Here is a 27,001-nt window from a genome sequence, read left to right on the forward strand (position 1 = left end):
TGTCCACTGTGCCCGCTCACTGTGCCTATCCACCGTGCCCGCTCACTGTGCCTGCTCACTGTGCCTGTTCACTGTGCCTGCTCACTGTGCCCGCTCACTGTGCCTGCTCACTGTGCCTGTCCACTGTGCCTGCTCACTGTGCCCGCTCACTGTGCCCGCTCACTGTGCCCGCTCACTGTGCCCGCTCACTGTGCCTGTCCACCGTGCCCGCTCACCCTGCCTGCTCACTGTGCCCACTCACCGTGCCCCTCACTGTGCCGCTCACTGTGCCTGCTCACTGTGCCTGTCCACTGTGCCCGCTCACTGTGCCTGCTCACTCTGCCTGTCCACTGTGCCCGCTCACTGTGCCCGCTCACTGTGCCCGCTCACTGTGCCTGTCCACTGTAACCGCTCACTGTGCCTGCTCACTGAGCCCGCTCACTGTGCCTGCTCACTGTGCCCGCTCACTGTGCACGGTCACTGTGCCCGCTCACTGTGCCTGTTCACTGTGCCCAATCACTGTGCCTGCTCACTGTGCCCACTCACTGTGCCCGCTCACTGTGCCCGCTCACTGTGCCTGTCCACTGTGCCCAATCACTGTGCCTGCTCACTGTGCCCGCTCACTGTGCCTGTCCACTGTGCCCAATCACTATGCCTGCTCACTGTGCCCGCTCACTGTGCCTGTCCACTGTGCCCACTCACTGTGCCCATACACTGTGCCCGCTCACTGTGCCTGTCCACTGTGCCCACTCACTGTGCCCGCTCACTGTGCCTGTCCACTGTGCCCACTCACTGTGCCTGCTCACTGTGCCTGTCCACCGTGCCTGCTCACCGTGCCCGCTCACTGTGCCTGTCCACTGTTCCCGCTCACTGTGCCCGCTCACTGTGCCCGCTCACTGTGCCTGTCCACTGTGCCTGCTCACTGTGCCTGTCCACTGTGCCTGCTCACTGTGCCCGCTCACTGTGCCCACTCACTGTGCATGTCCACTGTGCCTGTCCACTGTGCCCGCTCACTGTGCCTGTCCACTGTGCCTGTCCACTGTGCCCGCTCACTGTGCCCGCTCACTGTGCCTGTCCACTGTGCCCGCTCACTGTGCCTGTACACTGTGCCTGTCCTCTGTGCCTGTCAACTGTGCCTCCTCACTGTGCCCGCTCACTGTGCCCGCTCACTGTGCCTGTCCACTGTGTCTGTCCACTGTGCCCAATCACTGTGCCTGTCCACTGTACCCGCTCATTGTGCCTGTCCACTGTGCCTGTCCACTGTGCCCACTCACTGTGCCTGTCCACTGTGCCCGCTCATTGTGCCTGTCCAAAGTGCCTGTCCACTGTGCCCACTCACTGTGCCTGTCCACTGTGCCCGCTCATTGTGCCTGTCCACTGTGCCTGTCCACTGTGCCCGCTCACTGTGCCTGTCCACTGTGCCTGTCCACTGTGCCCGCTCACTGTGAACGCTCACTGTGCCTGTCCACTGTGCCCGCTCACTTTGCCCGCTCACTGTGCCTGCTCACTGTGCCTGCTCACTGTGCCCGCTCACTGTGCCTGTCCACTGTGCCCGCTCACTGTGCCTGTCCACTGTGCCCGCTCACTGTGCCTGTCCACTGTGCCTGTCCACTGTGCCTGTCCACTGTTCCTGTCCACTGTGCCCGCTCACTGTTCCTGTCCACTGTGCCTGCCCACTGTGCCTGTCCACTGTGCCTGTCCACTGTGCCTGTCCACTGTGCCCGCTCACTGTGCCTGTCCACTGTGCCTGCTCACTGTGCCCGCTCACTGTGCCTGTCCACTGTGCCCGCTCACTGTGCCTGTCCACTGTGCCCGCTCACTGTGCCTGTACACTGTGCCTGTCCTCTGTGCCTGTCAACTGTGCCCGCTCACTGTGCCCGCTCACTGTGCCTGTCCACTGTGCCCACTCACTGTGCCTGTCCACTGTGCCCGCTCACTGTGCCTGTCCACTGTGCCCGCTCACTGTGCCTGTCCACTGTGCCTGTCCACTGTGCCTGTCCACTGTGCATGTCCACTGTGCCCGCTCACTGTGCCCGCTCACTGTGCCTGTCCACTGTGTCTGTCCACTGTGCCCACTCACTGTGCCTGTCCACTGTACCCGCTCACTGTGCCTGTCCACTGTGCCTGTCCTCTGTGCCTGTCCACTGTGCCGCTCACTGTGCCCGCTCACTGTGCCTGTCCACTGTGTCCGCTCACTGTGCCTGTCCACTGTGCCCGCTCACTGTGCCTGTCCACTGTGCCTGTCCTCTGTGCCTGTCCACTGTGTCCGCTCACTGTGCCCGCTCACTGTGCCTGTCCAGTGTGCCTGCTCACTGTGCCTGTCCACTGTGCCCGCTCACTGTGCCCGCTCACTGTGCCCGCTCACTGTGCCTGTCCACTGTGCCTGTCCACTGTGCCTGTCCACTGTGCCCGCTCACTGTGCCCGCTCAATGTGCCTGTCCACAGTGCCCGCTAACATGGCCCGCTCACTGTGCCCGCTCACTGTGCCCATCCACTGTGCCTGTCCACTGTGCCCGCTCACTGTGCCTGTCCACTGTGCCTGTCCACTGTGCCCGCTCACTGTGCCTGTCCACTGTGCCCGCTCACTGTGCCCGCTCACTGATCCCGCTCACTGTGCCTGTCCACTGTGCCTGTCCACTGTGCCCGCTCACTGTGCCTGTCCACTGTGCCTGTCCACTGTGCCTGCTCACTGTGCCTGTCCACTGTGCCTGTCCACTGTGCCTGTCCACTGTGCCTGTCCACTGTGCCCGCTCACTGTGCCTGTCCACTGTGCCCGCTCACTGTGCCCGCTCACTGTGCCTGCTCACTGTGCCCGCTCACTGTGCCTGTCCACTGTGCCCACTCACTGTGACTGTCCACTGTGCCCGCTCACTGTGCGTGTCCACTGTGCCCGCTCACTGTGCCTGTCCACTGTGCCTGTCCACTGTGCCTGTCCACTGTGCCTGTCCACTGTGCCCGCTCACTGTGCCCGCTCATTGTGCCTGTCCACTGTGTCTGTCCACTGTGCCCACTCACTGTGCCTGTCCACTGTACCCGCTCATTGTGCCTGTCCACTGTGCCTGTCCACTGTGCCCACTCACTGTGCCTGTCCACTGTGCCCGCTCATTGTGCCTGTCCAAAGTGCCTGTCCACTGTGCCCACTCACTGTGCCTGTCCACTGTGCCCGCTCATTGTGCCTGTCCACTGTGCCTGTCCACTGTGCCCGCTCACTGTGCCTGTCCACTGTGCCTGTCCTCTGTGCCCGCTCACTGTGCCCACTCACTGTGCCTGTCCACTGTGCCCGCTAACTGTGCCCGCTCTCTGTGCCCGCTTCTGTGCCTGTCCACTGTGCCTGTCCACTGTGCCCGCTCACTGTGCCTGTCCACTGTCCCTGTCCACTGTGCCCGCTCACTGTGCCTGTCCACTGTGCCCGCTCACTGTGCCTGCTCACTGTGCCTGCTCACTGTGCCTGTCCACTGTGCCTGTACACTGTGCCTGTCCTCTGTGCCTGTCCACTGTGCCCGCTCAATGTGCCCGCTCACTGTGCCTGTCCACTGTGCCCGCTCACTGTGCCTGTCCACTGTTCCCGCTCACTGTGCCCGCTCACTGTGCCCGCTCACTGTGCCTGTCCACTGTGCCTGTCCACTGTGCCTGTCCACTGTGCCCGCTCACTGTGCCTGTCCACTGTGCCTGCTCACTGTGCCCGCTCACTGTGCCTGCTCACTGTGCCCGCTCACTGTGCTTGCTCACTGTGCCCGCTCACTGTGCCTGTCCACTGTGCCTGTCCACTGTGCCCGCTCATTGTGCCTGCTCACTGTGCCTGTCCACTGTGCCTGTCCACTGTGCCCGGTCACTGTGCCCGCTCACCGTGCCTGCTCACTGTGCCCGCTCACTAGACCCGCTCACTGTGCCTGTCCACTGTGCCTGTCCACTGTGCCCGCTCACTGTGCCCACTCACTGTGCCCGCTCACTGTGCCTGTCCACTGTGCCTGTCCACTGTGCCTGTCCACTGTGCCCGCTCACTGTGCCCGCTCACTGTTCCTGTCCACTGTGCCCGCTCACTGTGCCAGCTCACTGTGCCCACTCACTGTGCCCGCTCACTGTGCCTGCTCACTGTGCCCGCTCACTGTGCCTGTCCACTGTGCCCGCTCACTGTGCCTGTCCACTGTGCCTGCTCACTGTGCCCTCTCACTGTGCCTGTCCACTGTGCCCGCTCACTGTGCCTGTCCACTGTGCCCGCTCACTGTGCCTGTCCACTGTGCCTGTCCTCTGTGCCTGTCCACTGTGCCCGCTCACTGTGCCCGCTCACTGTGCCTGTCCACTGTGTCCGCTCACTGTGCCTGTCCACTGTGCCTGCTCACTGTGCCTGTCCACTGTGCCTGTCCTCTGTGCCTGTCCACTGTGCCCGCTCACTGTGCCCGCTCACTGTGCCTGTCCACTGTGCCTGCTCACTGTGCCTGTCCACTGTGCCCGCTCACTGTGCCCGCTCTCTGTGCCTGCTCACTGTGCCTGTCCACTGTGCCTGTCCACTGTGCCCGCTCACTGTGCCTGTCCACTGTGCCTGTCCACTGTGCCTGCTCACTGTGCCCGCTCACTGTGCCTGTCCACTGTGCCCGCTAACTGTGCCCGCTCACTGTGCCCGCTCACTGTGCCTGTCCACTGTGCCTGTCCACTGTGCCCGCTCACTGTGCCTTTCCACTGTGCCTGTCCACTGTGCCCGCTCACTGTGCCTGTCCACTGTGCCCGCTCACTGTGCCCGCTCACTGTGCCCGCTCACTGTGCCTGTCCACTGTGCCTATCCACTGTGCCCGCTCACTGTGCCTGTCCACTGTGCCCGCTCACTGTGCCTGTCCACTGTGCCTGTCCACTGTGCCTGTCCACTGTGCCTGTCCACTGTGCCCGCTCACAGTGCCCGCTCACTGTGCCTGTCCACTGTGTCTGTCCACTGTGCCCACTCACTGTGCCTGTCCACTGTGCCCGCTCATTGTGCCTGTCCACTGTGCCTGTCCACTGTGCCCACTCACTGTGCCTGTCCACTGTGCCCGCTCACTGTGCCTGTCCACTGTGCCTGTCCACTGTGCCCACTCACTGTGCCTGTCCACTGTGCCCGCTCATTGTGCCGGTCCACTGTGCCTGTCCACTCTGCCCGCTCACTGTGCCTGTCCACTGTGCCCGCTCACTGTGCCTGTCCACTGTGCCCGCTCACTGTGCCTGTCCACTGTGCCCGCTCACTGTGCCTGCTCACTGTGCCTGTCCAAAGTGCCTGTCCACTGTGCCTGTCCACTGTGTCTGTCCACTGTGCCCACTCACTGTGCCTGTCCACTGTGCCCGCTCATTGTGCCTGTCCACTGTGCCTGTCCACTGTGCCCACTCACTGTGCCTGTCCACTGTGCCCGCTCACTGTGCCTGTCCACTGTGCCTGTCCACTGTGCCCACTCACTGTGCCTGTCCACTGTCCCCGCTCATTGTGCCTGTCCACTGTGCCTGTCCACTCTGCCCGCTCACTGTGCCTGTCCACTGTGCCCGCTCACTGTGCCTGTCCACTGTGCCCGCTCACTGTGCCTGTCCACTGTGCCCGCTCACTGTGCCTGCTCACTGTGCCTGTCCACTGTGCCTGTCCACTGTGCCTGTCCACTGTGCCCGCTCACTGTGCCAGCTCACTGTGCCTGCTCACTGTGCCCGCTCACTGTGCCTGCTCACTGTGCCCGCTCACTGTGCCCGCTCACTGTGCCTGTCCACTGTGCCCGCTCACTGTGCCTGTCCACTGTGCCCGCTCACTGTGCCTGTCCACTGTGCCTGTCCACTGTGCCTGTCCACTGTGCCCGCTCACTGTGCCTGTCCACTGTGCCTGTCCACTGTGCCTGTCCACTGTGCCTGTCCACTGTGCCTGTCCACTGTGCCTGTCCACTGTGCCCGCTCACTGTGCCCGCTCACTGTGCCTGTCCACTGTGTCTGTCCACTGTGCCCACTCACTGTGCCTGTCCCCTGTACCCGCTCACTGTGCCTGTCCACTGTGCCTGTCCACTGTGTTCGCTCACTGTGCCCGCTCACTGTGCCTGTCCACTGTGTCTGTCCACTGTGCCCACTCACTGTGCCTGTCCACTGTACCCGCTCATTGTGCCTGTCCACTGTGCCTGTCCACTGTGCCCACTCACTGTGCCTGTCCACTGTGCCCGCTCATTGTGCCTGTCCAAAGTGCCTGTCCACTGTGCCCACTCATTGTGCCTGTCCACTGTGCCCGCTCATTGTGCCTGTCCACTGTGCCTGTCCACTGTGCCCGCTCACTGTGCCTGTCCACTGTGCCTGTCCACTGTGCCCGCTCACTGTGCCCGCTCACTGTGCCTGTCCACTGTGCCTGCTCACTGTGCCCGCTCACTGTGCCTGCTCACTGTGCCCGCTCACTGTGCCTGTCCACTGTGCCTGTCCACTGTGCCTGTCCACTGTTCCTGTCCACTGTGCCCGCTCACTGTTCCTGTCCACTGTGCCTGTCCACTGTGTCTGTCCACTGTGCCCACTCACTGTGCCTGTCCACTGTGCCCGCTCATTGTGCCTGTCCACTGTGCCTGTCCACTGTGCCCACTCACTGTGCCTGTCCACTGTGCCCGCTCACTGTGCCTGTCCACTGTGCCTGTCCACTGTGCCCACTCACTGTGCCTGTCCACTGTGCCCGCTCATTGTGCCGGTCCACTGTGCCTGTCCACTCTGCCCGCTCACTGTGCCTGTCCACTGTGCCCGCTCACTGTGCCTGTCCACTGTGCCCGCTCACTGTGCCTGTCCACTGTGCCCGCTCACTGTGCCTGCTCACTGTGCCTGTCCACTGTGCCTGTCCACTGTGCCTGTCCACTGTGTCTGTCCACTGTGCCCACTCACTGTGCCTGTCCACTGTGCCCGCTCATTGTGCCTGTCCACTGTGCCTGTCCACTGTGCCCACTCACTGTGCCTGTCCACTGTGCCCGCTCACTGTGCCTGTCCACTGTGCCTGTCCACTGTGCCCACTCACTGTGCCTGTCCACTGTCCCCGCTCATTGTGCCTGTCCACTGTGCCTGTCCACTCTGCCCGCTCACTGTGCCTGTCCACTGTGCCCGCTCACTGTGCCTGTCCACTGTGCCCGCTCACTGTGCCTGTCCACTGTGCCCGCTCACTGTGCCTGCTCACTGTGCCTGTCCACTGTGCCTGTCCACTGTGCCTGTCCACTGTGCCCGCTCACTGTGCCAGCTCACTGTGCCTGCTCACTGTGCCCGCTCACTGTGCCTGCTCACTGTGCCCGCTCACTGTGCCCGCTCACTGTGCCTGTCCACTGTGCCCGCTCACTGTGCCTGTCCACTGTGCCCGCTCACTGTGCCTGTCCACTGTGCCTGTCCACTGTGCCTGTCCACTGTGCCCGCTCACTGTGCCTGTCCACTGTGCCTGTCCACTGTGCCTGTCCACTGTGCCTGTCCACTGTGCCTGTCCACTGTGCCTGTCCACTGTGCCCGCTCACTGTGCCCGCTCACTGTGCCTGTCCACTGTGTCTGTCCACTGTGCCCACTCACTGTGCCTGTCCCCTGTACCCGCTCACTGTGCCTGTCCACTGTGCCTGTCCACTGTGTTCGCTCACTGTGCCCGCTCACTGTGCCTGTCCACTGTGTCTGTCCACTGTGCCCACTCACTGTGCCTGTCCACTGTACCCGCTCATTGTGCCTGTCCACTGTGCCTGTCCACTGTGCCCACTCACTGTGCCTGTCCACTGTGCCCGCTCATTGTGCCTGTCCAAAGTGCCTGTCCACTGTGCCCACTCATTGTGCCTGTCCACTGTGCCCGCTCAGTGTGCCTGTCCACTGTGCCTGTCCACTGTGCCCGCTCACTGTGCCTGTCCACTGTGCCTGTCCACTGTGCCCGCTCACTGTGCCCGCTCACTGTGCCTGTCCACTGTGCCTGCTCACTGTGCCCGCTCACTGTGCCTGCTCACTGTGCCCGCTCACTGTGCCTGTCCACTGTGCCTGTCCACTGTGCCTGTCCACTGTTCCTGTCCACTGTGCCCGCTCACTGTTCCTGTCCACTGTGCCTGTCCACTTTGCCTGTCCACTGTGCCTGTCCACTGTGCCTGTCCACTGTGCCTGCTCACTGTGCCCGCTCACTGTGCCTGTCCACTGTGCCCGCTCACTGTGCCTGTCCACTGTGCCTGCTCACTGTGCCTGTACACTGTGCCTGTCCTCTGTGCCTGTCAACTGTGCCCGCTCACTGTGCCTGTCCACTGTGTCTGTCCACTGTGCCCACTCACTGTGCCTGTCCACTGTACCCGCTCACTGTGCCTGTCCACTGTGCCTGTCCTCTGTGCCTGTCCACTGTGCCCGCTCACTGTGCCCGCTCACTGTGCCTGTCCACTGTGTCCGCTCACTGTGCCTGTCCACTGTGCCCGCTCACTGTGCCTGTCCACTGTGCCTGTCCTCTGTGCCTGTCCACTGTGTCCGCTCACAGTGCCCGCTCACTGTGCCTGTCCACTGTGTCTGTCCACTGTGCCCACTCACTGTGCCTGTCCACTGTGCCCGCTCATTGTGCCTGTCCACTGTGCCTGTCCACTGTGCCCACTCACTGTGCCTGTCCACTGTGCCCGCTCACTGTGCCTGTCCACTGTGCCTGTCCACTGTGCCCACTCACTGTGCCTGTCCACTGTCCCCGCTCATTGTGCCTGTCCACTGTGCCTGTCCACTCTGCCCGCTCACTGTGCCTGTCCACTGTGCCCGCTCACTGTGCCTGTCCACTGTGCCCGCTCACTGTGCCTGTCCACTGTGCCCGCTCACTGTGCCTGCTCACTGTGCCTGTCCACTGTGCCTGTCCACTGTGCCTGTCCACTGTGCCCGCTCACTGTGCCAGCTCACTGTGCCTGCTCACTGTGCCCGCTCACTGTGCCTGCTCACTGTGCCCGCTCACTGTGCCCGCTCACTGTGCCTGTCCACTGTGCCCGCTCACTGTGCCTGTCCACTGTGCCCGCTCACTGTGCCTGTCCACTGTGCCTGTCCACTGTGCCTGTCCACTGTGCCCGCTCACTGTGCCTGTCCACTGTGCCTGTCCACTGTGCCTGTCCACTGTGCCTGTCCACTGTGCCTGTCCACTGTGCCTGTCCACTGTGCCCGCTCACTGTGCCCGCTCACTGTGCCTGTCCACTGTGTCTGTCCACTGTGCCCACTCACTGTGCCTGTCCCCTGTACCCGCTCACTGTGCCTGTCCACTGTGCCTGTCCACTGTGCCCGCTCACTGTGCCCGCTCACTGTGCCTGTCCACTGTGTCTGTCCACTGTGCCCACTCACTGTGCCTGTCCACTGTACCCGCTCATTGTGCCTGTCCACTGTGCCTGTCCACTGTGCCCACTCACTGTGCCTGTCCACTGTGCCCGCTCATTGTGCCTGTCCAAAGTGCCTGTCCACTGTGCCCACTCACTGTGCCTGTCCACTGTGCCCGCTCATTGTGCCTGTCCACTGTGCCTGTCCACTGTGCCCGCTCACTGTGCCTGTCCACTGTGCCTGTCCACTGTGCCCGCTCACTGTGCCCGCTCACTGTGCCTGTCCACTGTGCCTGCTCACTGTGCCCGCTCACTGTGCCTGCTCACTGTGCCCGCTCACTGTGCCTGTCCACTGTGCCTGTCCACTGTGCCTGTCCACTGTTCCTGTCCACTGTGCCCGCTCACTGTTCCTGTCCACTGTGCCTGTCCACTTTGCCTGTCCACTGTGCCTGTCCACTGTGCCTGTCCACTGTGCCCGCTCACTGTGCCCGCTCACTGTGCCTGTCCACTGTGCCTGCTCACTGTGCCCGCTCACTGTGCCTGTCCACTGTGCCCGCTCACTGTGCCTGTCCACTGTGCCTGCTCACTGTGCCTGTACACTGTGCCTGTCCTCTGTGCCTGTCAACTGTGCCCGCTCACTGTGCCTGTCCACTGTGTCTGTCCACTGTGCCCACTCACTGTGCCTGTCCACTGTACCCGCTCACTGTGCCTGTCCACTGTGCCTGTCCTCTGTGCCTGTCCACTGTGCCCGCTCACTGTGCCCGCTCACTGTGCCTGTCCACTGTGTCCGCTCACTGTGCCTGTCCACTGTGCCCGCTCACTGTGCCTGTCCACTGTGCCTGTCCTCTGTGCCTGTCCACTGTGCCCGCTCACTGTGCCCGCTCACTGTGCCTGTCCACTGTGCCTGCTCACTGTGCCTGTCCACTGTGCCCGCTCACTGTGCCCGCTCACTGTGCCCGCTCACTGTGCCTGTCCACTGTGCCTGTCCACTGTGCCTGTCCACTGTGCCCGCTCACTGGGCCCGCTCAATGTGCCTGTCCACTGTGCCCGCTAACATGGCCCGCTCACTGTGCCCGCTCACTGTGCCTGTCCACTGTGCCTGTCCACTGTGCCCGCTCACTGTGCCTGTCCACTGTGCCTGTCCTCTGTGCCTGTCCACTGTGTCCGCTCACTGTGCCCGCTCACTGTGCCTGTCCACTGTGCCTGCTCACTGTGCCTGTCCACTGTGCCCGCTCACTGTGCCCGCTCACTGTGCCCGCTCACTGTGCCTGTCCACTGTGCCTGTCCACTGTGCCTGTCCACTGTGCCCGCTCACTGTGCCCGCTCAATGTGCCTGTCCACTGTGCCCGCTAACATGGTCCGCTCACTGTGCCCGCTCACTGTGCCTGTCCACTGTGCCTGTCCACTGTGCCCGCTCACTGTGCCTGTCCACTGTGCCTGTCCACTGTGCCCGCTCACTGTGCCTGTCCACTGTGCCCGCTCACTGTGCCCGCTCACTGTTCCCGCTCACTGTGCCTGTCCACTGTGCCTGTCCACTGTGCCCGCTCACTGTGCCTGTCCACTGTGCCTGTCCACTGTGCCTGCTCACTGTGCCTGTCCACTGTGCCTGACCACTGTGCCTGTCCACTGTGCCTGTCCACTGTGCCCGCTCACTGTGCCTGTCCACTGTGCCCGCTCACTGTGCCCGCTCACTGTGCCTGCTCACTGTGCCCGCTCACTGTGCCTGTCCACTGTGCCCACTCACTGTGACTGTCCACTGTGCCCGCTCACTGTGCCTGTCCACTGTGCCCGCTCACTGTGCCTGTCCACTGTGCCTGTCCACTGTGCCTGTCCACTGTGCCTGTCCACTGTGCCCGCTCACTGTGCCCGCTCACTGTGCCTGTCCACTGTGTCTGTCCACTGTGCCCACTCACTGTGCCTGTCCACTGTACCCGCTCATTGTGCCTGTCCACTGTGCCTGTCCACTGTGCCCACTCACTGTGCCTGTCCACTGTGCCCGCTCATTGTGCCTGTCCAAAGTGCCTGTCCACTGTCCCCACTCACTGTGCCTGTCCACTGTGCCCGCTCATTGTGCCTGTCCACTGTGCCTGTCCACTGTGCCCGCTCACTGTGCCTGTCCACTGTGCCTGTCCACTGTGCCCGCTCACTGTGCCCACTCTCTGTGCCCGCTTCTGTGCCTGTCCACTGTGCCTGTCCACTGTGCCCGCTCACTGTGCCCGCTCACTGTGCCCGCTCACTGTCCCTGTCCACTGTGCCCGCTCAATGTGCCTGTACACTGTGCCTGTCCTCTGTGCATGTCCACTGTGCCTGTCCACTGTGCCCGCTCACTGTGCCCGCTCACTGTGCCTGTCCACTGTGCCCGCTCACTGTGCCTGTCCACTGTTCCCGCTCACTGTGCCCGCTCACTGTGCCCGCTCAGTGTGCCTGTCCACTGTGCCTGTCCACTGTGCCTGTCCACTGTGCCTGCTCACTGTGCCCGCACACTGTGCCTGCTCACTGTGCCCGCTCACTGTGCCTGCTCACTGTGCCCGCTCACTGTGCCTGTCCACTGTGCCTGTCCACTGTGCCCGCTCATTGTGCCTGCTCACTGTGCCTGTCCACTGTGCCTGTCCACTGTGCCCGGTCACTGTGCCCGCTCACTGTGCCTGCTCACTGTGCCCGCTCACTAGACCCGCTCACTGCGCCTGTCCACTGTGCCTGTCCACTGTGCCCGCTCACTGTGCCCACTCACTGTGCCCGCTCACTGTGCCTGTCCACTGTGCCTGTCCACTGTGCCTGTCCACTGTGCCCGCTCACAGTGCCCGCTCACTGTTCCTGTCCACTGTGCCCGCTCACTGTGCCAGCTCACTGTGCCCACTCACTGTGCCCACTCACTGTGCCTGCTCACTGTGCCCGCTCACTGTGCCCACTCACTGTGCCTGTCCACTGTGCCCACTCACTGTGCCTGTCCACTGTGCCCACTCACTGTGCCTGTCCACTGTGCCTGTCCACTGTTCCTGTCCACTGTGCCCGCTCACTGTGCCTGTCCACTGTGCCTGTCCACTGTGCCTGTCCACTGTGCCTGTCCACTGTGCCTGTCCACGGTGCCCGCTCACTGTGCCCGTTCACTGTGCCTGTCCACTGTGCCTGCTCACTGTGCCCGCTCACTGTGCCTGTCCACTGTGCCCGCTCACTGTGCCTGTCCACTGTGCCCGCTCACTGTGCCTGTACACTGTGCCTGTCCTCTGTGCCTGTCAACTGTGCCCGCTCACTCTGCCCGCTCACTGTGACTGTCCACTGTGCCCGCTCACGGTGCCTGTCCACTGTGCCTGTCCTCTGTGCCTGTCCACTGTGCCCGCTCACTGTGCCCGCTCACTGTGCCTGTCCACTGTGTCCGCTCACTGTGCCTGTCCACTGTGCCCGCTCACTGTGCCTGTCCACTGTGCCTGTCCTCTGTGCCTGTCCACTGTGCCCGCTCACTGCGCCAGCTCACTGTGCCTGTCCACTGTGCCTGCTCACTGTGCCTGTCCACTGTGCCCGCTCACTGTGCCCGCTCTCTGTGCCTGCTCACTGTGCCTGTCCACTGTGCCTGTCCACTGTGCCCGCTCACTGTGCCTGTCCACTGTGCCTGTCCACTGTGCCCACTCACTGTGCCCGCTCACTGTGCCTGTCCACTGTGCCCGCTAACTGTGCCTGCTCACTGTGCCCGCTCACTGTGCCTTTCCACTGTGCCTGTCCACTGTGCCCGCTCACTGTGCCTTTCCACTGTGCCTGTCCACTGTGCCCGCTCACTGTGCCTGTCCACTGTGCCCGCTCACTGTGCCCGCTCACTGTGCCCGCTCACTGTGCCTGTCCACTGTGCCTGTCCACTGTGCCCGCTCACTGTGCCTGTCCACTGTGCCCGCTCACTGTGCCTGTCCACTGTGCCTGTCCACTGTGCCTGTCCACTGTGCCTGTCCACTGTGCCCGCTCACAGTGCCCGCTCACTGTGCCTGTCCACTGTGTCTGTCCACTGTGCTCACTCACTGTGCCTGTCCACTGTGCCCACTCACTGTGCCTGTCCACTGTGCCCGCTCACTGTGCCTGCCCACTGTGCCTGTCCACTGTGCCCACTCACTGTGCCTGTCCACTGTGCCCGCTCATTGTGCCTGTCCACTGTGCCTGTCCACTCTGCCCGCTCACTGTGCCTGTCCACTGTGCCCGCTCACTGTGCCTGTCCACTGTGCCCGCTCACTGTGCCTGTCCACTGTGCCCGCTCACTGTGCCTGCTCACTGTGCCTGTCCACGGTGCCTGTCCACTGTGCCTGTCCACTGAGCCCGCTCACTGTGCCTGTCCACTGTGCCCGCTCACTGTGCCTGTCCACTGTGCCCGCTCACTGTGCCTGCTCACTGTGCCCGCTCACTGTGCCCACTCACTGTGCCTGTCCACTGTGCCTGTCCACTGTGCCCGCTCACTGTGCCTATCCACCGTGCCCGCTCACTGTGCCTGCTCACTGTGCCTGTTCACTGTGCCTGCTCACTGTGCCCGCTCACTGTGCCTGCTCACTGTGCCTGTCCACTGTGCCTGCTCACTGTGCCCGCACACTGTGCCCGCTCACTGTGCCCGCTCACTGTGCCCGCTCACTGTGCCTGTCCACCGTGCCCGCTCACCCTGCCTGCTCACTGTGCCCACTCACCGTGCCCCTCACTGTGCCGCTCACTGTGCCTGCTCACTGTGCCTGTCCACTGTGCCCGCTCACTGTGCCTGCTCACTCTGCCTGTCCACTGTGCCCGCTCACTGTGCCCGCTCACTGTGCCCGCTCACTGTGCCTGTCCACTGTAACCGCTCACTGTGCCTGCTCACTGAGCCCGCTCACTGTGCCTGCTCACTGTGCCCGCTCACTGTGCACGCTCACTGTGCCCGCTCACTGTGCCTGTTCACTGTGCCCAATCACTGTGCCTGCTCACTGTGCCCACTCACTGTGCCCGCTCACTGTGCCCGCTCACTGTGCCTGTCCACTGTGCCCAATCACTGTGCCTGCTCACTGTGCCCGCTCACTGTGCCTGTCCACTGTGCCCAATCACTATGCCTGCTCACTGTGCCCGCTCACTGTGCCTGTCCACTGTGCCCACTCACTGTGCCCATACACTGTGCCCGCTCACTGTGCCTGTCCACTGTGCCCACTCACTGTGCCCGCTCACTGTGCCTGTCCACTGTGCCCACTCACTGTGCCTGCTCACTGTGCCTGTCCACCGTGCCTGCTCACCGTGCCCGCTCACTGTGCCTGTCCACTGTTCCCGCTCACTGTGCCCGCTCACTGTGCCCGCACACTGTGCCTGTACACTGTGCCTGTCCACTGTGCCTGTCCACTTTGCCTGTCCACTGTGCCTGTCCACTGTGCCCGCTCACTGTGCCTGTCCTCTGTGCCTGTCCACCGTTCCCGCTAACTGTGCCTGTCCACTGTGCCCGCTCATTGTGCCTGTCCACTGAACCCGCTCACTGTGCCCGCTCACTGTGCCTGTCCACTGTGCCTGTCCACTGTGCCTGTCCACTGTGCCAGCTCACTGTGCCGGCTCACTGTGCCTGTCCACTGTGCCTGCTCACTGTGCCCGCTCACTGTGCCTGTCCACTGTGCCCGCTCACTGTGCCTGTCCACTGTGCCCGCTCACTGTGCCTGTACACTGTGCCTGTCCTCTGTGCCTGTCCACTGTGCCCGCTCACTGTGCCCGCTCACTGTGCCTGTCCACTGTGCCCACTCACTGTGCCTGTCCACTGTGCCTGTCCTCTGTGCCTGTCCACTGTGCCGGCTCACTGTGCCCGCTCACTGTGCCTGTCCACTGTGCCCGCTCACTGTGCCTGTACACTGTGCCTGTCCTCTGTGCCTGTCAACTGTGCCCACTCACTGTGCCCGCTCACTGTGCCTGTCCACTGTGCCCGCTCACTGTGCCTGTCCACTGTGCCTGTCTGTGCCTGTCCACTGTGCCCGCTCACTGTGCCCGCTCACTGTGCCTGTCCACTGTGTCCGCTCACTGTGCCTGTCCACTGTGCCCGCTCACTGTGCCTGTCCAATGTGCCTGTCCTCTGTGCCTGTCCACTGTGCCCGCTCACTGTGCCCGCTCACTGTGCCTGTCCACTGTGCCTGCTCACTGTGCCTGTCCACTGTGCCCGCTCACTGTGCCCGCTCACTGTGCCCACTCACTGTGCATGTCCACTGTGCCTGTCCACTGTGCCCGCTCACTGTGCCTGTCCACTGTGCCTGTCCACTGTGCCCGCTCACTGTGCCCGCTCACTGTGCCTGTCCACTGTGCCCGCTCACTGTGCCTGTACACTGTGCCTGTCCTCTGTGCCTGTCAACTGTGCCTCCTCACTGTGCCCGCTCACTGTGCCCGCTCACTGTGCCTGTCCACTGTGTCTGTCCACTGTGCCCAATCACTGTGCCTGTCCACTGTACCCGCTCATTGTGCCTGTCCACTGTGCCTGTCCACTGTGCCCACTCACTGTGCCTGTCCACTGTGCCCGCTCATTGTGCCTGTCCAAAGTGCCTGTCCACTGTGCCCACTCACTGTGCCTGTCCACTGTGCCCGCTCATTGTGCCTGTCCACTGTGCCTGTCCACTGTGCCCGCTCACTGTGCCTGTCCACTGTGCCTGTCCACTGTGCCCGCTCACTGTGAACGCTCACTGTGCCTGTCCACTGTGCCCGCTCACTTTGCCTGCTCACTGTGCCTGCTCACTGTGCCTGCTCACTGTGCCCGCTCACTGTGCCTGTCCACTGTGCCCGCTCACTGTGCCTGTCCACTGTGCCCGCTCACTGTGCCTGTCCACTGTGCCTGTCCACTGTGCCTGTCCACTGTTCCTGTCCACTGTGCCCGCTCACTGTTCCTGTCCACTGTGCCTGTCCACTGTGCCTGTCCACTGTGCCTGTCCACTGTGCCTGTCCACTGTGCCCGCTCACTGTGCCTGTCCACTGTGCCTGCTCACTGTGCCCGCTCACTGTGCCTGTCCACTGTGCCCGCTCACTGTGCCTGTCCACTGTGCCCGCTCACTGTGCCTGTACACTGTGCCTGTCCTCTGTGCCTGTCAACTGTGCCCGCTCACTGTGCCCGCTCACTGTGCCTGTCCACTGTGCCCACTCACTGTGCCTGTCCACTGTGCCCGCTCACTGTGCCTGTCCACTGTGCCCGCTCACTGTGCCTGTCCACTGTGCCTGTCCACTGTGCCTGTCCACTGTGCATGTCCACTGTGCCCGCTCACTGTGCCCGCTCACTGTGCCTGTCCACTGTGTCTGTCCACTGTGCCCACTCACTGTGCCTGTCCACTGTACCCGCTCACTGTGCCTGTCCACTGTGCCTGTCCTCTGTGCCTGTCCACTGTGCCGCTCACTGTGCCCGCTCACTGTGCCTGTCCACTGTGTCCGCTCACTGTGCCTGTCCACTGTGCCCGCTCACTGTGCCTGTCCACTGTGCCTGTCCTCTGTGCCTGTCCACTGTGTCCGCTCACTGTGCCCGCTCACTGTGCCTGTCCAGTGTGCCTGCTCACTGTGCCTGTCCACTGTGCCCGCTCACTGTGCCCGCTCACTGTGCCCGCTCACTGTGCCTGTCCACTGTGCCTGTCCACTGTGCCCGCTCACTGTGCCCGCTCAATGTGCCTGTCCACAGTGCCCGCTAACATGGCCCGCTCACTGTGCCCGCTCACTGTGCCCATCCACTGTGCCTGTCCACTGTGCCCGCTCACTGTGCCTGTCCACTGTGCCTGTCCACTGTGCCCGCTCACTGTGCCTGTCCACTGTGCCCGCTCACTGTGCCCGCTCACTGATCCCGCTCACTGTGCCTGTCCACTGCGCCTGTCCACTGTGCCCGCTCACTGTGCCTGTCCACTGTGCCTGTCCACTGTGCCTGCTCACTGTGCCTGTCCACTGTGCCTGTCCACTGTGCCTGTCCACTGTGCCTGTCCACTGTGCCCGCTCACTGTGCCTGTCCACTGTGCCCGCTCACTGTGCCCGCTCACTGTGCCTGCTCACTGTGCCCGCTCACTGTGCCTGTCCACTGTGCCCACTCACTGTGACTGTCCACTGTGCCCGCTCACTGTGCGTGTCCACTGTGCCCGCTCACTGTGCCTGTCCACTGTGCCTGTCCACTGTGCCTGTCCACTGTGCCTGTCCACTGTGCCCGCTCACTGTGCCCGCTCATTGTGCCTGTCCACTGTGTCTGTCCACTGTGCCCACTCACTGTGCCTGTCCACTGTACCCGCTCATTGTGCCTGTCCACTGTGCCTGTCCACTGTGCCCACTCACTGTGCCTGTCCACTGTGCCCGCTCATTGTGCCTGTCCAAAGTGCCTGTCCACTGTGCCCACTCACTGTGCCTGTCCACTGTGCCCGCTCATTGTGCCTGTCCACTGTGCCTGTCCACTGTGTCCGCTCACTGTGCCTGTCCACTGTGCCTGTCCTCTGTGCCCGCTCACTGTGCCCACTCACTGTGCCTGTCCACTGTGCCCGCTAACTGTGCCCGCTCTCTGTGCCCGCTTCTGTGCCTGTCCACTGTGCCTGTCCACTGTGCCCGCTCACTGTGCCTGTCCACTGTCCCTGTCCACTGTGCCCGCTCACTGTGCCTGTCCACTGTGCCCGCTCACTGTGCCTGCTCACTGTGCCTGCTCACTGTGCCTGTCCACTGTGCCTGTACACTGTGCCTGTCCTCTGTGCCTGTCCACTGTGCCCGCTCAATGTGCCCGCTCACTGTGCCTGTCCACTGTGCCCGCTCACTGTGCCTGTCCACTGTTCCCGCTCACTGTGCCCGCTCACTGTGCCCGCTCACTGTGCCTGTCCACTGTGCCTGTCCACTGTGCCTGTCCACTGTGCCCGCTCACTGTGCCTGTCCACTGTGCCTGCTCACTGTGCCCGCTCACTGTGCCTGCTCACTGTGCCCGCTCACTGTGCCTGCTCACTGTGCCCGCTCACTGTGCCTGTCCACTGTGCCTGTCCACTGTGCCCGCTCATTGTGCCTGCTCACTGTGCCTGTCCACTGTGCCTGTCCACTGTGCCCGGTCACTGTGCCCGCTCACCGTGCCTGCTCACTGTGCCCGCTCACTAGACCCGCTCACTGTGCCTGTCCACTGTGCCTGTCCACTGTGCCCGCTCACTGTGCCCACTCACTGTGCCCGCTCACTGTGCCTGTCCACTGTGCCTGTCCACTGTGCCTGTCCACTGTGCCCGCTCACTGTGCCCGCTCACTGTTCCTGTCCACTGTGCCCGCTCACTGTGCCAGCTCACTGTGCCCACTCACTGTGCCCGCTCACTGTGCCTGCTCACTGTGCCCGCTCACTGTGCCTGTCCACTGTGCCCGCTCACTGTGCCTGTCCACTGTGCCTGCTCACTGTGCCCGCTCACTGTGCCTGTCCACTGTGCCCGCTCACTGTGCCTGTCCACTGTGCCTGTCCTCTGTGCCTGTCCACTGTGCCCGCTCACTGTGCCCGCTCACTGTGCCTGTCCACTGTGTCCGCTCACTGTGCCTGTCCACTGTGCCTGCTCACTGTGCCTGTCCACTGTGCCCGCTCACTGTGCCTGTCCACTGTGCCTGCTCACTGTGCCCTCTCACTGTGCCTGTCCACTGTGCCCGCTCACTGTGCCTGTCCACTGTGCCTGTCCTCTGTGCCTGTCCACTGTGCCCGCTCACTGTGCCCGCTCACTGTGCCTGTCCACTGTGCCCGCTCACTGTGCCTGTCCACTGTGCCTGCTCACTGTGCCCTCTCACTGTGCCTGTCCACTGTGCCCGCTCACTGTGCCTGTCCACTGTGCCTGTCCACTGTGCCTGTCCACTGTGCCCGCTCACTGTGCCCGCTCACTGTGCCTGTCCACTGTGCCCGCTCACTGTGCCTGTCCACTGTGCCTGCTCACTGTGCCTGTCCACTGTGCCTGTCCTCTGTGCCTGTCCACTGTGCCCGCTCACTGTGCCCGCTCACTGTGCCTGTCCACTGTGCCTGCTCACTGTGCCTGTCCACTGTGCCCGCTCACTGTGCCCGCTCACTGTGCCTGCTCACTGTGCCTGTCCACTGTGCCTGAACACTGTGCCCGCTCACTGTGCCTGTCCACTGTGCCTGTCCACTGTGCCTGCTCACTGTGCCCGCTCACTGTGCCTGTCCACTGTGCCCGCTCACTGTGCCCGCTCACTGTGCCCGCTCACTGTGCCTGTCCACTGTGCCTGTCCACTGTGCCCGCTCACTGTGCCTGTCCACTGTGCCTGTCCACTGTGCCCGCTCACTGTGCCTGTCCACTGTGCCCGCTCACTGTGCCCGCTCACTGTGCCCGCTCACTGTGCCTGTCCACTGTGCCTGTCCACTGTGCCCGCTCACTGTGCCTGTCCACTGTGCCCGCTCACTGTGCCTGTCCACTGTGCCTGTCCACTGTGCCAGTCCACTGTGCCTGTCCACTGTGCCCGCTCACTGTGCCCGCTCACTGTGCCTGTCCACTGTGCCTGTCCACTGTGCCCGCTCACTGTGCCTGTCCACTGTGCCCGCTCAATGTGCCTGTCCACTGTGCCTGTCCACTGTGCCCGCTCACTGTGCCTGTCCACTGTGCCCGCTCACTGTGCCTGTCCACTGTGCCTGTCCACTGTGCCCGCTCACTGTGCCTGTCCACTGTGCCCGCTCACTGTGCCTGTCCACTGTGCCTGTCCACTGTGCCCGCTCACTGTGCCTGTCCACTGTGCCCGCTCACTGTGCCTGTCCACTGTGCCCGCTCACTGTGCCTGTCCACTGTGCCCGCTCACTGTGCCTGCTCACTGTGCCTGTCCACTGTGCCTGTCCACTGTGCCTGTCCACTGTGCCTGTCCACTGTGCCCGCTCACTGTGCCTGTCCACTGTGCCCGCTCACTGTGCCTGTCCACTGTGCCTGTCCACTGTGCCTGTCCACTGTGCCCGCTCACTGTGCCTGTCCACTGTGCCCGCTCACTGTGCCTGTCCACTGTGCCTGTCCACTGTGCCCGCTCACTGTGCCTGTCCACTGTGCCCGCTCACTGTGCCTGTCCACTGTGCCTGTCCACTGTGCCCGCTCACTGTGCCTGTCCACTGTGCCCGCTCACTGTGCCTGTCCACTGTGCCCGCTCACTGTGCCTGTCCACTGTGCCCGCTCACTGTGCCTGCTCACTGTGCCTGTCCACTGTGCCTGTCCACTGTGCCTGTCCACTGTGCCCGCTCACTGTGCCTGCTCACTGTGCCTGCTCACTGTGCCCGCTCACTGTGCCTGCTCACTGTGCCCGCTCACTGTGCCCGCTCACTGTGCCTGTCCACTGTGCCCGCTCACTGTGCCTGTCCACTGTGCCCGCTCACTGTGCCTGTCCACTGTGCCTGTCCACTGTGCCTGTCCACTGTGCCCGCTCACTGTGCCTGTCCACTGTGCCTGTCCACTGTGCCTGTCCACTGTGCCTGTCCACTGTGCCTGTCCACTGTGCCTGTCCACTGTGCCCGCTCACTGTGCCCGCTCACTGTGCCTGTCCACTGTGCCTGTCCACTGTGCCCGCTCACTGTGCCTGTCCACTGTGCCCGCTCACTGTGCCTGTCCACTGTGCCTGTCCACTGTGCCCGCTCACTGTGCCCGCTCACTGTGCCTGTCCACTGTGCCTGTCCACTGTGCCCGCTCACTGTGCCTGTCCACTGTGCCCGCTCACTGTGCCCGTCCACTGTGCCTGTCCACTGTGCCCACTCACTGTGCCTGTCCACTGTGCCCGCTCACTGTGCCTGTCCACTGTGCCTGTCCACTGTGCCCGCTCACTGTGCCTGTCCACTGTGCCCGCTCACTGTGCCTGTCCACTGTGCCTGTCCACTGTGCCCGCTCACTGTGCCTGTCCACTGTGCCTGTCCACTGTGCCCGCTCACTGTGCCCGCTCACTGTGCCTGTCCACTGTGCCTGCTCACTGTGCCCGCTCACTGTGCCTGCTCACTGTGCCCGCTCACTGTGCCTGTCCACTGTGCCTGTCCACTGTGCCTGTCCACTGTGCCTGTCCACTGTGCCCGCTCACTGTGCCTGTCCACTGTGCCTGTCCACTGTGCCTGTCCACTGTGCCTGTCCACTGTGCCTGTCCACTGTGCCTGCTCACTGTGCCCGCTCACTGTGCCTGTCCACTGTGCCCGCTCACTGTGCCTGTCCACTGTGCCTGCTCACTGTGCCTGTCCACTGTGCCTGTCACTGTGCCTGTCACTGTGCCCGCTCACTGTGCCTGTCCACTGTGCCTGTCCACTGTGCCCGCTCACTGTGCCTGTCCACTGTGCCCGCTCACTGTGCCTGTCCACTGTGCCTGTCCACTGTGCCTGTCCACTGTGCCCGCTCACTGTGCCCGCTCACTGTGCCTGTCCACTGTGCCGCTCACTGTGCCTGTCCACTGTGCCCGCTCACTGTGCCTGTCCACTGTGCCTGTCCTGTGCCTGTCCACTGTGCCCGCTCACTGTGCCCGCTCACTGTGCCTGTCCACTGTGCCTGCTCACTGTGCCTGTCCACTGTGCCCGCTCACTGTGCCCGCTCACTGTGCCCGCTCACTGTGCCTGTCCACTGTGCCTGTCCACTGTGCCTGTCCACTGTGCCCGCTCACTGTGCCCGCTCACTGTGCCTCTCCACTGTGCCCGCTCACTGTGCCCGCTCACTGTGCCCGCTCACTGTGCCTGTCCACTGTGCCTGTCCACTGTGCCCGCTCACTGTGCCTGTCCACTGTGCCTGTCCACTGTGCCTGTCCACTGTGCCCGCTCACTGTGCCCGCTCACTGTGCCTGTCCACTGTGCCTGCTCACTGTGCCTGTCCACTGTGCCCGCTCACTGTGCCCGCTCACTGTGCCCGCTCACTGTGCCTGTCCACTGTGCCTGTCCACTGTGCCTGTCCACTGTGCCCGCTCACTGTGCCCGCTCACTGTGCCTGTCCACTGTGCCCGCTCACTGTGCCGCTCACTGTGCCCGCTCACTGTGCCTGTCCACTGTGCCTGTCCACTGTGCCCGCTCACTGTGCCTGTCCACTGTGCCTGTCCACTGTGCCCGCTCACTGTGCCCGCTCACTGTGCCCGCTCACTGTCCCTGTCCACTGTGCCCGCTCACTGTGCCTGTACACTGTGCCTGTCCTCTGTGCCTGTCCACTGTGCCTGTCCACTGTGCCCGCTCACTGTGCCCGCTCACTGTGCCTGTCCACTGTGCCCGCTCACTGTGCCTGTCCACTGTGCCCGCTCACTGTGCCCGCTCACTGTGCCCGCTCACTGTGCCTGTCCACTGTGCCTGTCCACTGTGCCTGTCCACTGTGCCTGCTCACTGTGCCCGCTCACTGTGCCTGCTCACTGTGCCCGCTCACTGTGCCTGCTCACTGTGCCCGCTCACTGTGCCTGTCCACTGTGCCTGTCCACTGTGCCCGCTCACTGTGCCTGCTCACTGTGCCTGTCCACTGTGCCTGTCCACTGTGCCCGTCACTGTGCCCGCTCACTGTGCCTGCTCACTGTGCCCGCTCACTGTGCCCGCTCACTGTGCCTGTCCACTGTGCCTGTCCACTGTGCCCGCTCACTGTGCCCACTCACTGTGCCCGCTCACTGTGCCTGTCCACTGTGCCTGTCCACTGTGCCTGTCCACTGTGCCCGCTCACTGTGCCCGCTCACTGTGCCTGTCCACTGTGCCCGCTCACTGTGCCTGCTCACTGTGCCCGCTCACTGTGCCCGCTCACTGTGCCTGCTCACTGTGCCCGCTCACTGTGCCCGCTCACTGTGCCTGTCCACTGTGCCCACTCACTGTGCCTGTCCACTGTGCCCGCTCACTGTGCCTGTCCACTGTGCCTGTCCACTGTGCCTGTCCACTGTGCCTGTCCACTGTGCCCGCTCACTGTGCCTGTCCACTGTGCCTGTCCACTGTGCCTGTCCACTGTGCCTGTCCACTGTGCCTGTCCACTGTGCCCGCTCACTGTGCCCGCTCACTGTGCCTGTCCACTGTGCCTGCTCACTGTGCCCGCTCACTGTGCCTGTCCACTGTGCCCGCTCACTGTGCCTGTCCACTGTGCCCGCTCACTGTGCCTGTCACTGTGCCTGTCCACTGTGCCTGTCCACTGTGCCCGCTCACTGTGCCCGCTCACTGTGCCTGTCCACTGTGCCCGCTCACTGTGCCTGTCCACTGTGCCTGTCCACTGTGCCTGTCCACTGTGCCCGCTCACTGTGCCCGCTCACTGTGCCTGTCCACTGTGCCCGCTCACTGTGCCTGTCCACTGTGCCCGCTCACTGTGCCTGTCCACTGTGCCTGTCCACTGTGCCTGTCCACTGTGCCCGCTCACTGTGCCTGCTCACTGTGCCTGTCCACTGTGCCTGCTCACTGTGCCTGTCCACTGTGCCCGCTCACTGTGCCCGCTCACTGTGCCTGCTCACTGTGCCTGTCCACTGTGCCTGTCCACTGTGCCCGCTCACTGTGCCTGTCCACTGTGCCTGTCCACTGTGCCCGCTCACTGTGCCCGCTCACTGTGCCTGTCCACTGTGCCCGCTCACTGTGCCCGCTCACTGTGCCCGCTCACTGTGCCTGTCCACTGTGCCTGTCCACTGTGCCCGCTCACTGTGCCTGTCCACTGTGCCTGTCCACTGTGCCCGCTCACTGTGCCTGTCCACTGTGCCCGCTCACTGTGCCCGCTCACTGTGCCCGCTCACTGTGCCTGTCCACTGTGCCTGTCCACTGTGCCCGCTCACTGTGCCTGTCCACTGTGCCCGCTCACTGTGCCTGTCACTGTGCCTGTCCACTGTGCCTGTCCACTGTGCCTGTCCACTGTGCCCGCTCACTGTGCCCGCTCACTGTGCCTGTCCACTGTGCCTGTCCACTGTGCCCTCTCACTGTGCCTGTCCACTGTGCCCGCTCACTGTGCCTGTCCACTGTGCCCGCTCACTGTGCCTGCTCACTGTGCCTGTCCACTGTGCCCGCTCACTGTGCCTGTCCACTGTGCCCGCTCACTGTGCCTGTCCACTGTGCCTGTCCACTGTGCCCGCTCACTGTGCCTGTCCACTGTGCCCGCTCACTGTGCCTGTCCACTGTGCCCGCTCACTGTGCCTGTCCACTGTGCCCGCTCACTGTGCCTGCTCACTGTGCCTGTCCACGGTGCCTGTCCACTGTGCCTGTCCACTGTGCCCGCTCACTGTGCCTGTCCACTGTGCCCGCTCACTGTGCCTGTCCACTGTGCCCGCTCACTGTGCCTGCTCACTGTGCCCGCTCACTGTGCCCACTCACTGTGCCTGTCCACTGTGCCTGTCCACTGTGCCCGCTCACTGTGCCTGTCCACTGTGCCCACTCACTGTGCCTGCTCACTGTGCCTGTTCACTGTGCCTGTCCACTGTGCCCGGTCACTGTGCCTGTCCACTGTGCCTGTCCTCTGTGCCTGTCCACTGTGCCCGCTCACTGTGCCCGCTCACTGTGCCTGTCCACTGTGTCCGCTCACTGTGCCTGTCCACTGTGCCCGCTCACTGTGCCTGTCCACTGTGCCTGTCCTCTGTGCCTGTCCACTGTGCCCGCTCACTGTGCCCGCTCACTGTGCCTGTCCACTGTGCCTGCTCACTGTGCCTGTCCACTGTGCCCGCTCACTGTGCCTGCTCACTGTGCCCGCTCACTGTGCATGTCCACTGTGCCTGTCCACTGTGCCCGCTCACTGTGCCTGTCCACTGTGCCTGTCCACTGTGCCCGCTCACTGTGACCGCTCACTGTGCCTGTCCACTGTGCCCGCTCACTGTGCCTGTCACTGTGCCTGTCCACTGTGCCTGTCCACTGTGCCTGTCCACTGTGCCCTCTCACTGTGCCTGTCCACTGTGCCTGTCCACTGTGCCTGTCCACTGTGCCTGTCCACTGTGCCTGTCCACTGTGCCCGCTCACTGTGCCCGCTCACTGTGCCTGTCCACTGTGACAGTCCACTGTGCCCACTCACTGTGCCTGTCCACTGTGCCCGCTCACTGTGCCTGTCCACTGTGCCTGTCCACTGTGCCCGCTCACTGTGCCTGTCCACTGTGCCCGCTCAATGTGCCTGTCCACTGTGCCTGTCCACTGTGCCCACTCACTGTGCCTGTCCACTGTGCCCGCTCATTGTGCCTGTCCACTGTGCCTGTCCACTGTGCCCGCTCACTGTGCCTGTCCACTGTGCCTGTCCACTGTGCCCGCTCACTGTGCCCGCTCACTGTGCCTGTCCACTGTGCCTGCTCACTGTGCCCGCTCACTGTGCCTGTCCAATGTGCCTGTCCTCTGTGCCTGTCCACTGTGCCCGCTCACTGTGCCCGCTCACTGTGCCTGTCCACTGTGCCTGCTCACTGTGCCTGTCCACTGTGCCCGCTCACTGTGCCTGCTCACTGTGCCCTCTCACTGTGCCTGTCCACTGTGCCTGTCCACTGTGCCCGCTCACTGTGCCTGTCCACTGTGCCTGTCCACTGTGCCCGCTCACTGTGCCCACTCACTGTGCCTGTCCACTGTGCCCGCTCACTGTGCCTGTACACTGTGCCTGTCCACTGTGCCTGTCCACTGTGCCTGTCCACTGTGCCCGCTCACTGTGCCTGTCCACTGTGCCTGTCCACTGTGCCTGTCCACTGTGCCTGTCCACTGTGCCTGTCCACTGTGCCTGTCCACTGTGCCCGCTCACTGTGCCCGCTCACTGTGCCTGTCCACTGTGCCTGTCCACTGTGCCCGCTCACTGTGCCTGTCCACTGTGCCCGCTCACTGTGCCTGTCCACTGTGCCTGTCCACTGTGCCCGCTCACTGTGCCCGCTCACTGTGCCTGTCCACTGTGCCTGTCCACTGTGCCCGCTCACTGTGCCTGTCCACTGTGCCCGCTCACTGTGCCTGTCCACTGTGCCTGTCCACTGTGCCCACTCACTGTGCCTGTCCACTGTGCCCGCTCACTGTGCCTGTCCACTGTGCCTGTCCACTGTGCCCGCTCACTGTGCCTGTCCACTGTGCCCGCTCACTGTGCCTGTCCACTGTGCCTGTCCACTGTGCCCGCTCACTGTGCCTGTCCACTGTGCCTGTCCACTGTGCCCGCTCACTGTGCCCGCTCACTGTGCCTGTCCACTGTGCCTGCTCACTGTGCCCGCTCACTGTGCCTGCTCACTGTGCCCGCTCACTGTGCCCGCTCACTGTGCCTGTCCACTGTGCCCGCTCACTGTGCCTGTCCACTGTGCCCGCTCACTGTGCCTGTCCACTGTGCCTGTCCACTGTGCCTGTCCACTGTGCCTGTCCACTGTGCCCGCTCACTGTGCCTGTCCACTGTGCCTGTCCACTGTGCCTGTCCACTGTGCCTGTCCACTGTGCCTGTCCACTGTGCCCGCTCACTGTGCCCGCTCACTGTGCCTGTCCACTGTGCCTGCTCACTGTGCCCGCTCACTGTGCCTGTCCACTGTGCCCGCTCACTGTGCCTGTCCACTGTGGCCGCTCACTGTGCCTGTCCACTGTGCCTGTCCACTGTGCCTGTCACTGTGCCCGCTCACTGTGCCTGTCCACTGTGCCTGTCCACTGTGCCCGCTCACTGTGCCTGTCCACTGTGCCCGCTCACTGTGCCTGTCCACTGTGCCTGTCCACTGTGCCTGTCCACTGTGCCCGCTCACTGTGCCCGCTCACTGTGCCTGTCCACTGTGCCCGCTCACTGTGCCTGTCCACTGTGCCCGCTCACTGTGCCTGTCCACTGTGCCTGTCCACTGTGCCTGTCCACTGTGCCCGCTCACTGTGCCCGCTCACTGTGCCTGCTCACTGTGCCTGCTCACTGTGCCCACTCACTGTGCCCGCTCACTGTGCCTGCTCACTGTGCCCGCTCACTGTGCCCGCTCACTGTGCCTGTCCACTGTGCCCGCTCACTGTGCCTGTCCACTGT

The sequence above is a fragment of the Carcharodon carcharias genome, chromosome 12 (assembly GCF_017639515.1).
Source record: "Carcharodon carcharias isolate sCarCar2 chromosome 12, sCarCar2.pri, whole genome shotgun sequence".
Taxonomy (NCBI): domain Eukaryota; kingdom Metazoa; phylum Chordata; class Chondrichthyes; order Lamniformes; family Lamnidae; genus Carcharodon; species Carcharodon carcharias.